General features: G+C 44.5%; 1 pseudogene; it reads right to left on the bottom strand.

Moving 5' to 3' along the window:
- Nucleotides 1–8620: 8620 nt before the first annotated feature.
- LOC100443632 (PRAME family member 1-like) lies at nt 8621–11387 on the bottom strand (annotated as a pseudogene).
- Between the last annotated feature and the right edge of the window lie 261 nt (nt 11388–11648).

Genomic DNA, 11648 nt, shown 5'->3' with positions numbered 1-11648 from the left:
AAGAAATGGATAAATTTCTGGACACATAAACCCTCACAAGACTAAACCAGGAAGAAGTCAAATCCCTGACTAGACCAATAACAAGTTCTGAAATTGAGGCAATAATTAATAGCCTACCAACCAAAATCCAGGACCAGACGAATTTGCAGCCGAATTCTACCGTTCCTCTGAAACTATTCCAAACAATAGAAAAAGAGGGTTTCCTCCCTAACTCATTTTTGTGAGGCCAGCATCATCCTGATACCAAAACCTGGCAGAGACACAACAAAAAAAAGAAAATTTCAGGCCAATGTCTCTGATGAACATGGATGCAAAAATCTTCAATAAAATTCTGGTAAACTGAATCCAGCAGCACATCAAAAAGCTTATCCACCATGATCAAGTTGGCTTCATCCTTGGCATGCAAGTCTGGTTCCACATACGCAAATCAATAAATGTAATCCATCACATAAACAGAACCAATGACAAAAACCACATGACTATTTCAATATGTGCAGAAAAGGCCTTCAATAAAATTCAACACCCTTTCAGGCTAAAAACTCCTAGATAAACTAGGTATTGATGGAACGTAAGAAAAATAATAAGAGCCATTTATGACAAAGCCACAGCCAATATCATACTGAATGGGCAAAAACTGGAAGCATTCCCTTTGAAAACTGGCACAATGCAAAGATGCCCTCTCACCACTCCTATTCAACATAGTATTGGAAGTTCTGGCCAGGGCAATCAGGCAAGAGAAAGAAATAAAGAGTATTCAAATATGAAGAGAGGAACTCAAATTGTGTCTGTTGTCAGATGGCATGATTGTATACTTAGAAAACCCCATCATCTCAGCCCAAAATCTCCTAAAGCTGATAAGCAACTTCAACAAAGTCTCAGGATACAAAATCGATGTGCAAAAATCACAAGCATTCCTATACACCAAAAATAGACAAACGGAGAGTGAATCATGAGTGAATTCCGATTCGCAATTGCTGCAATAAAATAAAATACTTAGGAATACAACTTACAAGGGATGTGAAGGACCTCTTCAAGGAGAACTACAAACCACTGCTCAAGAAAATAAGACAGGACACAAACAAATGGAAAAACATTCCATGCTCATGGGTCTGAAGAATCAATATCATGAAGATGGCCATACTGCCCACAGTAATTTATAGATTCAATGCTATCCCCATCAAGCTATAATTGAGTTTCTTCACAGAATTAGAAAAAACTACTTAAAACTTCATATGGAAGCAAAAAAGAACCTGTATACACAACACAATCCTAAGCCAAAAGAACAAAGCTGGAGGCATCACGCTACCTGATTTCAAACTATACTACAAGGCTACAGTAACCAAAACAACATGGTACAGTTATCAAAACAGATATGTAGACCAATGGAACAGAACAGAGGCCTCAGAAACAGTGCCACACATCTACAACCATCTGATCCTTGACAAACCTGACAAAGACAACCAATGGGGAAAGGATTCCCTATTTAATAAGTGGTGTTGTGAAAACTGGCTAGCCATTTGCAGAAAACTGAAACTGAACCCCTTCCTTTCACCTTATACAAAAATTAATTCAAGATGGATTAAAGACTTAAGTTAAGACCCAAAACCATAAAAACCCTAGAAGAAAACCTAGGCAATACCATTCAGGACATAGGCATGGGCAACGACTTCATGGCTAAAACACCAAAACCAATGGCAACAAAAGCCAAAATTGACAAATGGGATCTAATTAAAATAAAGAGCCTTTGCACAGCAAAGGAAACTATCATCAGAGTCAACAGGCAACCTATAGAATGGGAGAAAATTTTTGGAATCTATGCATCAGACAAATGGATAATATCCAGAATCTACAAGGAACTTAAACAAATTTAGAACAAAAAAACAAACAACCGTGTCAAAAAGTGGGTGAAGGATACTAACAGACAATTCTCAAAAAAAAAAAAAAGCATTTATCTGGCCAACAAACATATGAAAAAAAGCTCATCATCACTGGTCACTTGATTTGCATTTCTCTAATGCAAATCAAAACCACAGTGATATACCATCTCATGCCAGTTAGAATGGTGATCATTAAAAAATCAGGAAACAACATATGCTGGAAAGGATGTGAAGAAATAGGAATACTTTGACACCGTTAGTGGGAGTTTAAATTAGTTCAACCATTGTGGAAGACAGTGTGGCAATTCCTCAAGGATCTAGAATCAGAAATACCATTTGATCCAGCAATCCCATTACTGGGTATATACCCAAAGAATTAGAAATCATTCTACTATAAAGACACATGCACACATATGTTTATTGCACCACTATTCACAACAGCAATGACTTGGAACCAACTCAAATGTCCGTCAATGATAGACTGGATAAAGAAAATGTGGCACATATACATCATGGAATACTATGCAGCCATAAAAAAATAAGTTCATTTCCTTTGCAGGGACATGGATGAAGCTAGAAACCATCATTCTCAGCAAACTAACACAGGAGCAGTAAACAAAAACACCACATGTTCTTACTCATAAGTGGGAGTTGAACAATGAGAACTCATGGACACAGGTAAGGGAACATCACACATCAGAGCCTCTTGGGGTGTGGAGTTCTAGGAGAGGAGTAGCATTAGGAGAAATACCTAATGTAGATGATGGGTTGATGGGTGCAGCAAGCCACCATGTCATGTGTACACGTAGGTAACAAAGCTGCACATTCTGCACATGTATCCCAGAAGTTAAAGTGGAAAGAAAGAAAGAAAGAAAGAAAGAAAGAAAGAAAGAAAGAAAGAAAGAAAGAAAGAAAGAAAGAAAGAAAGAAAGAAAGAAAGAAAGAAAGAAAGAAAGAAGGAAGGAAGGAAGGAAAGAAGGAAGGAAAGAAAGAGAGAGAGAAAGAGAGAAAGAGAAAAGAAAAAGGAAAAGAAAAGAAAGGGAAGGGAAGAGAAAAGAAAAGAAATACCCATAAAGTAGGAATGCTGGCCGGTCACAGGAGAAGCATGAAAATATCAAGCAGTGATTTCATACAACAGCAAGAAAAGAGCTTGTAAAATTAGCTACAAGAATAAGGATAAGCCTTGACCAATAAGATCCGAACAAGCAGGATGGGGCTAAGCTGGCTGACACTGACTCGGTCTCACATGGCGCTGGGTATGAACCATGCCCTACCCCAGTCCTAATTATACACTAGTTATGACACTAAGTCACACACCAGCGCCAGGACGGTTCTGAGCATATCCATATTTATTATAAAAACAGGTGACACCTAGCCAGGCGCAGTGGCTCATGCCTGTAATCCCAACATTTGGGGAATCTGAGGCAGGCGAGTCACCTGAGGTCGGGAGTTTGAGACCACCCTGACCAACATAGACAAATCTCGTCTCTACTAAAATTACAAAATTAGCACAGTGTGGTGGCCCATGTCTGTAATCCCAGCTAATTCAGAGGCTGAGGAAGGAGTATTGCTTGAACCTGGGAGGCAGAGGTTGCAGTAAGCCAAGATCGTGCCATTGCACTCCAGTCTGGGCAACAAGAGCGAAACTCCATCTCAAAACATAAATAAATAAATAAATAAATAAATAAATAAATAAATAAATAAATAGGTGACACCTCAGTTCTAAGAAAACTTCACAATTTTTTCTTAATATCCTAATGATTATTTCAACCTCTCCTTAGAGATCCTATAAAATTAGAAACCCAAACTCCCCTGTACACGAATCGCTCTCCTGAATAAGCCCTCTCTTGAGTGTGTTCCTTTGCTTTGCAATAGACACTTCTTGCCTTTTGCTTCATTCTGCCTACTTCCTAAACTCTTTCTTGCCGTGGTGACAGGAATGTGGACACTGGTTGGTTATTGAGTCTCTGGGCACCTGGAGACGACCTAAGCACTATGGCAATAGTCAGAGTCTAAAAATCACACAGAATATCACAATTCACTCTCTGTTTTTTCTTGGGGGAAAAATCCGTAACTTTGGCCCCATATCCCCAAAGGGCATCACTCAGCACAAACTGAGAAGCTGCAGTCCTACCGCTGGGTTGTAAGTATGTGGCTTTATTCCTGGGTTCTCTTTTCTGTTCCACTGTTCTATGTCTCGACCTTCATACTGGCACCATGCAGTTTTGTTTACTATTGCCTTACTGTATAAATTGAAGCCAGGCAATGTGATCCCGCCATATTAGTTCATTTTGCTTAGGATTGCTTTGGTTCTCCAGCCTCTTTTTCATCTCCATATGAATCTTAGGATTCTTTTTTTAACCCTGTGAAAATGATGTATATATTTTGATGTATACAATTTTTAGACTGCCATTTTTAGACTGATGTTTGATGTCTGCAATTTTTAGATTGCTTTGGGCAGTGTGGTCATTTTCACAATATTTTGTCTGTCAATGCATGAGCACAGGATGTTTTTCTACTTTTTTGTCGTCTATGACTTTTTTTCAGCAGTGTCTTGTAGTTCACCATATAGAGATCCTTTACCTAATGGTTAAGTGTATTCCTAGGTTGTTTTTGCTATAGTCACTGTTTTTGTTGTTGTTTTGCAACTATTGTAAAGGGATGGAGTTCTTGAATTGATTCTCATCTTGGTTGTTGTTGGTATAAAACAGTGCTACTTATTTCTACATACAGATTTTGTACCTGAGATTTAAGTGAATTCACTTATTTCCTCTACGTGTCTTTGGGTGGAATCTTTCGGGTTTTCTAAACACATATGATCACATCATTGGCAAACACAGGTAGTTTCACTTCCTTCTTTCCAATTTAATTGTCCTTCATTTCTTTTGCTTACCAGATTGCTCTGAGAAAAATTTTCAGTCCTATGTTGATTACAAGTGGATAAAGTTGGCATTTTTGTCTGCTTGTAGTTCTTAGTGGGAATACTTTCAACATTTCTTCATTCAATATGATGTTGCATGTGGATTTGTCATTTTTGGCTTCTATTATTTTGATGTATGTTCTTTCTAGGCATAGTTTGTGTGAGTGCAGTCTATTATTTTACAAGCTTAGATTTGTATTCTGTTTTACCTGAGTGCTTTCTGAGATTTGACACCTATTTTACCTGACATAAGTACAGCTACACTTGCGGTTTTTTGGTTTCCAGTTGCATGGAATACCTTATTCCACCCCTTCATTTTCCATCTACATGTATGCTTAGAGGTGAATTGAGTTTCTGGAAAACAGTATATAGTAGGGTCTTATTTTTTTACTCATTCAAAGACCCTGTGCCTTTCACTTGCAGAACTGATATAAATTATATTCATTGTTTTTATTGATAAAGGCTTAGTACTCCCATTTCATTTCTTGTGTTTTGGTTGTTTAGAGACTTCTCTCTTCCATCCTTTTCTTATTGTCTTTCTTTGTGTTTAGGTAATTTTCTCTTCTGGAATCCTTGGAATGTGACTTTTCTGGCCAGAAACCTCTGTGTCTGGGGGCACCTTTGCCAGAGTTTTGATCGGGTTCACTGGGTTCATTCTGCCCATGCAGCCTGGTAGACTATGCTTGGCTCATGTTTCAGGCCTGGAGCACACGCCTATTAAGGGTGGGTCAGGGCTGGAGTGGTGAGGGGTGTGTGAGTGAGCAGGGGGTCAGGCCATTTCGGACAGTCACTGGCTGCTGCTGCTGCAGCAGTGGGTCGGGCAGCTCCAGGTGCCAGCATGGGTGCCAGATTTCTGCAAGGCTGCAAGTGAACCAGGCACAGCGCAAGCATCTTCCATGGTTGTCACTGGAATACACAGTGACACCAACACCGAATGCTTGGAAATGCCAGGAACTGCACAACCCCCAAAAGGGAGTCACAGCCCTGGCTCAGGAAGCACCCACATCTGGGCTCCTGGAAGAGTAGTAGCTCTTCTCTTTTTCTCTTCACCTACAAATTGGTGAGAAAGGGCCATGTTTCAGCTTTGTTTGTGTTATTGCTCTTTTAGCCCCAACATTAGGCAGGTCCCAAGGTCTTGTGCTGCAACCAGGAAGAATGAAATATGCAGACAAGAGCAGGGTGAGTGAGATAAATGGGAGGTTTATTGAGCAATAGAACAGCTCAGAGACCCACAGTGGGTAGCTTCTTTCTGAAACCAGGGTCTTGTGATAAGTGTTCAGCTCTGAGCAGACAGGAGGCCCTGGGGAGGGTGACCCCGCCCTCCTGGCAGGTTATTCCATCATCACCACAGCTCTCAGTAGAGAGGAGGCCCTGGAGTGGGTTGCTGCTCTCTGCAGGAGAGCCATCTCTTCATCTCTACAGCTCTCAGCAGAGAAATGACCCAGAACGGATTGCTTGTCTCTGCAGGAAAATCATCCCAATAGTGGGTAGTTCTCTGCCACAGATCTTCCTGATGTTCTCCCTGAGTCTGGGGCTTTTTTCGGCATCAGACGGGAGAAAGTCTGTGTTGATTAGGTCATAGGTGGCCATAGGCAGGCACAAAAAATACAACACATGTTCACACTCTGGTCTATAGGACTGGTAGCCCAGTCCACGGGCTTCAGGTCCTCCTTAGTCAGAAGGTGGAGCCTCACCCGTGACCCTCACCTTCCTGTCCTGGATTCTGTCTGCCTCCCACCACCAACCATTTTGCCCAGGTCACTCGTACCAGGGAGCATCCAAAGATGAGTGCTGATTTGTACACAACCCCCTCAGCCTCCCTTCCACACTCATCAGGGCCCAAAGTCCAGAGGGTTCAAGACAGCAGTGGGACGGTGCATCAGCACTGACCCAAGTGTGCACAGGCCCACCTGGGCTGCGACAGCATCTGGGCTTGACCACAACCACACTCCAAAATTAGAGCAGGTGCCATGAGAAATGAGGCTGTCAGAGCAGACACCCCAAAGCTGCAGGAGAAGGGGGGATCTCCTGGACCCTGGAGAGCACTGGGGAACCTCAGTTGGTAACTGTGACCTGGACAGCTTCAGTTATGCCTTTGGCAGAGCGACTGCCCTGCCAACTCGGGAGGACCAGGACTCCCTCTTCTCCCAGGCTCCCATCAGCTCCGAAGTGTACGCAGCCTCGGCTGTGCCCTCTCTCTGTGTTTCCCTGCAGAGGTGACAGGTGAGATTCAGGTTCACAGCAGCTCTGGCCAACCCCACACAAACAAACCCAATGCTCCTGGGTGTGGTTTAACAAGCCCCAACTGCACTCTCATCCAGAAGCTTGCAGGCTAACAGGAGGCAGTTGGCAGTGAGGTAGAGGCTGTGGTGGAGACTCCAGACCTGGGACCAGGTTCCATTTTGCCATGAAAGGGTGTGGGTGACACAGTTGGCTGCCTCAGGGACATGGAGCACAGGCCTGACTCATGATCCAGCAAAGGGGAGTGCCTCCAGAAGTGGTTCATGGTTCCCAGGCCCAGCAATCAGGCTGGTCACCCCTATGGTGGGTGGATCTTGGAAACACAGCCTGGGGTGGATCTGCATAGAACCTCCCTTCAAGACCCGGGAGCTTGACACTGTTAGCAGGATAGGCACAGTGGCCAGATAGCTGGCCAGGTCCTTGAAGCAGGTGCCATTTCTGCTTCTCACCCTGGCCCCCTGATGGATGGCCCCAGCTCTGCCTTCTGGGCCTGGCATCCACACATCTTGTGCGAGCAGGACACCACCCCATTCCTATCTTCTCCTTGGGGCCCCTCTCTGCCCGTCCCTTTTTGCCTGGCCGAGCTGCTCCCCATGGGCGAAAAAGTAAGAAAAAAACTGATGACTGAGGAGAAGTAAAGAATGGGTGGAGATCATCTATATGCCTGTTTTCCCAGCGCTTTGGGAGGCCAAGGTCGGTGGATCACTCGAAGCCAGGATATTGAGACCAGGCTGATCAACCTGGAAAAACCCCGTCTCTATTGAAAATACAAGAATCAGCCACGCTTGGTGGAACGTGCCTGCAGTCCCAGCTATTTGAGTGGTTGAGGTGCAAGAATCACTTGAGCCCTGAAGGAAAGGATTGTGGTGAGCCCAGATTGCACCACCGCACTCCAGCCTAAATGACAAAGTGAGATTTTTGTCTCCAAAAGAAAACAAAGAACAAGAATGGGCGGGAAATACTCAAAATGATCAAATTTTATTTGGTTGCTTTGATGTTCTACAGCTGAAACTCAATCACAGACAAATTAGTATTTCATTATTTTTCCATCAGTAACTCAATAACTAGACAATTCTGATGGATAAATTGCTACAACAGATTAAAAGTTTTCATTCAGGCACTCTTTGTTTCTGATACTCCTCGGTAACCGTCTTTCCAGGGATAACATTCTCATCAATGCAGAGCTTTAGCTTCTCTTTCTGACTCTGTAGGACACGGGTCCCTGAAGTTCTCATTGACATCACTTCAACATTTTCTTCCAGCCTTGCCCCCTGCTGTTATCTTTTTTTTTCCCTAACACTGAGCACTTGCCTGTGATTCCTTTAAGTTGCATGTGGCCTGGACACAGTCACTCATCCCAGTAATCCCAGCATTTTAGGACGTTGAGGCAGGAGGATCCCATAAGCCCAGCTGGAGCAACATAGACAAACATTGTCTCTAATTGTCTTCAATAAAACTTTTGGAATTATTAAAAATGGAAATAAGAAAATAGAAAAATAGCTTGAACCCACATAGTAGATTTTAGTGTCCAAGTGCCTGGAAGAGAACTTTGGATTTCTCTACCCCTCTAGGCACGCCTTCCCTAGCAACAAAGATGGAGCTCCAGTTCCTCAGAGGGTGATGAGCCACAGGAAGGGCAGGGGGTGGGGCCAATGAAAATCCTCTTGGGCTGCCTGACTTCCCTCAGTGTGCACATCAGCTCATCCTGAAGTGGGGTGAAGATCTCCCAATCGACATGAACCAAGGAATTCAAACTCTCCTCAGGGGCAGGATACATCTCCAGGCTTAACTTGCTCAGCCCGCTGGTGTGGCGCAGCAGGTCCTTCAGGGCGTCCATAGACATGCAATTTCTGCCAAAGTAGAAGGTGGTGAGCTGGGAGCAGTGGCTCAGGCCAGGCAGGATGGCACTGAGTTGGGAGTAGTGGATCTGACAGCCCTCCAAGATCAGGGTCTTGAGAGAGGCAGCAATTTTCTCTAGCAGAGCTCCGAGGGATTCCAGACTGATGCGGAACAGCAGCACGTAGCTGAGATTCAGATGCTTTAGGTAACCGAGGCTTGGGTACTGGGAGAGACACTTCACATCCTCTTCCAATAGGTAGCCACAAGTTAATTCCAAGTTCTCCAAGGGGTTCTGGAGGCACCTGTGGAGATCAAGAAGTTAGTTTTGGGCAATGTCACCAGCTAGATGAAGGTAGTGGGGAATAACCTCAAGGAAAATGCCTGCTTCAAACAAACACGTTCGTTCCCACCATCTGATGATGGTCGGCATGCAAGTTGCTGCATGATGAGGACCCTGATCATTCAGGGGCAGTCCCATTTTAGTCTCAGCCCTTTCACCATTGCTTGTGTGATTGGTTCAAGGCCACAACATCTCTAAAGCCTTTTTTTTTTTTTTCATCTTTTAGCAGAAAACTTCATGTCTGGGCCACAGGTACCCGGTGGGAGATGTGCACAAAGAACTCAACTCAGCAAAGTCTAGGGACATCAGCTAGGGTTACCTATCGGCAGGAGCTCCCTGACATGCCTGCAACTGCAAACCAACTCTCACTTTTTACCACTGTCATGCCTACTCCCTCACCTCCATCCCGGAAGCACGCATTTCCCATGTCAATTACCTTTCCTGGAGTTCAAAGCAACCTTTTACAGACAGGGAATTAGAGACAGGATCATTCGTGATCACTAAGCTGGTGAGGACAGACCCATTGTGAAATGCACAGGTTTGATGCACTTTCCCTCCTTGCATACCCTCGTCTATTGTCTCTTTGACATCATCTCAACTTGAAACACACTTTGTAACAGGAAATTCACATGTGCACCCCCAATAGAGCTGAAACCCTCACTAACTAGCTTGTACATGATGTCCTTCTCTAGCTTTTACATCAGGTGACCCCTCTGCCCTTATTGGAGCAATCCTGTTGTAGTCACTCCAGGACATAGAACACTGAATGGGACAATGTGTTGACCTTCTGGTGTCCATTTCACTGTGATGTTGCCACTGGCTGGCACACACTACACGCCTTCTAGTGTTTGTTGTAACAAAACAAGGCGGTGCTGTGGTCTGCATACAAAGTGTATGATCCTTTCTCACCTGATCAGCTGTTCCAGGTATCCACTGTAGAAGGTGATCAATTTTATTTTAAGCAACTGGAGGTGTTCCAGCCTGAGGAACACAGAGCTGAATTTGACAACTAACCTTCCCTCGAGTTCATTGTCTGACGTGTAATGATGGCACCTGGAGAAAACGAGTTTGCGAAGATTCTTCATCTCCTTCAGGTAACAACGAAGCTTTCTTATCAGTTGTGGCCAGGACATGTTGCGAATTTCCAGCTCCTGAATACTATTCAGGTGGATTATTTTCAATGACTTTCTGAGATATTTAATCGGCATTAGATAATTGACCAGCTTACTGCAGCACAGGTGTACTAAACCTCTCCTTTGGTAAACCCACTGAAAGAGGCATCTCAGGCATTCATCCTGGGGTATTTCCTTGAGGCAGACGTCTATGAACACCTTTAAGGCCTGGTGCTCTTCCATCCTTGGATAGTCCTCTGCTGTCTCCTTCTTACTCATGGCCTCTGGGAAGCAGGACAGGGCCCAGGCTCCAGGCCATATGGCCCAGAAATTCTCATCAACATCCCGCAAATCCAGCACTTGAAGTTTCCACCTCCTGTGGGTAAAGTAAGGGAGAGGCTCAGAATTTAGAAGGTCCCGTCTCAGACCTTTGCTTTCATTCTCATACCATAAATCAGCTACTCCTGTCCTCAGTGCTCCCTGTTCTCTTTGTCTTTTCTCAATCCCTTTTCCTTTTTGATTCTGACTGGTCCCCACTTCTATTCCCTTTACCTTCCACTGAGTAAAGGCAGGTTTCTGTTCCCACGGTGGACCCTGTATGGTGAGCAGTCCTTTCTCTGAGGATCTGGACAATGGCCAAAGCCTCCCTGAGCTTCCTTGCCAACACCATCAGAAGACTCTGGGCCACCCTTGGGCTACTTCTCTGCCTGACCCTGCTGTTCTTTCCCCGGACACCTGAGTCCTATCTACCAGCCCTCCTGGGTCACCTCACCTGGAGCGATCCTTCTGTGTTAGCAGCATATGAAGCCCTTCCAGCAATGCTTTTAAGGTCTCCAGATGAAGCGTCTTCATCAGTGATCCCAGAGGCAGGTGGGTGAAGGGCCAGGCCTGCACACTCACCATCAGAGTCTGGAAGAGTCTCCTGCTGAAGGCCTCCATGAAGAGTGGGAGATAGAGCACCTGGGTAGCTCCTCCACGGCAGAGATGGCCAAGGCTTGGTCTCTCAGCAGGCTCTGCACTGCCAGCTCCAGGAGTCTGGGTGGGGTCCGGATGCTCATCCTGATGGATCTGCAAGGAAAATATCTAGAAGGCAAATGCAGGGAAAATGTATCCCTCTCAGGGCAAACAGAATCACCTCATCTTCTCCAAGACCACTATCATTGCTCTAGTAGAGGTAGAAAAATTACCAGTTTACTCCAGTTCCACTCTATACTTGGTGGCTTCAATCTATACTTCTGCTTCTACTGGTACCAAGAAGAATATCTTCCAAACAGTAAGAAGGGAGGGGTCAAAGAGACCACTGGCTTATTAACTTTCAT

The sequence above is a fragment of the Pongo abelii genome, chromosome 1 (assembly GCF_028885655.2).
Source record: "Pongo abelii isolate AG06213 chromosome 1, NHGRI_mPonAbe1-v2.0_pri, whole genome shotgun sequence".
NCBI classification, from domain to species: domain Eukaryota; kingdom Metazoa; phylum Chordata; class Mammalia; order Primates; family Hominidae; genus Pongo; species Pongo abelii.
The sequence above is the reverse complement of the archived record's forward strand: the minus strand, read 5'-3'. Positions and strand labels throughout refer to the sequence as shown.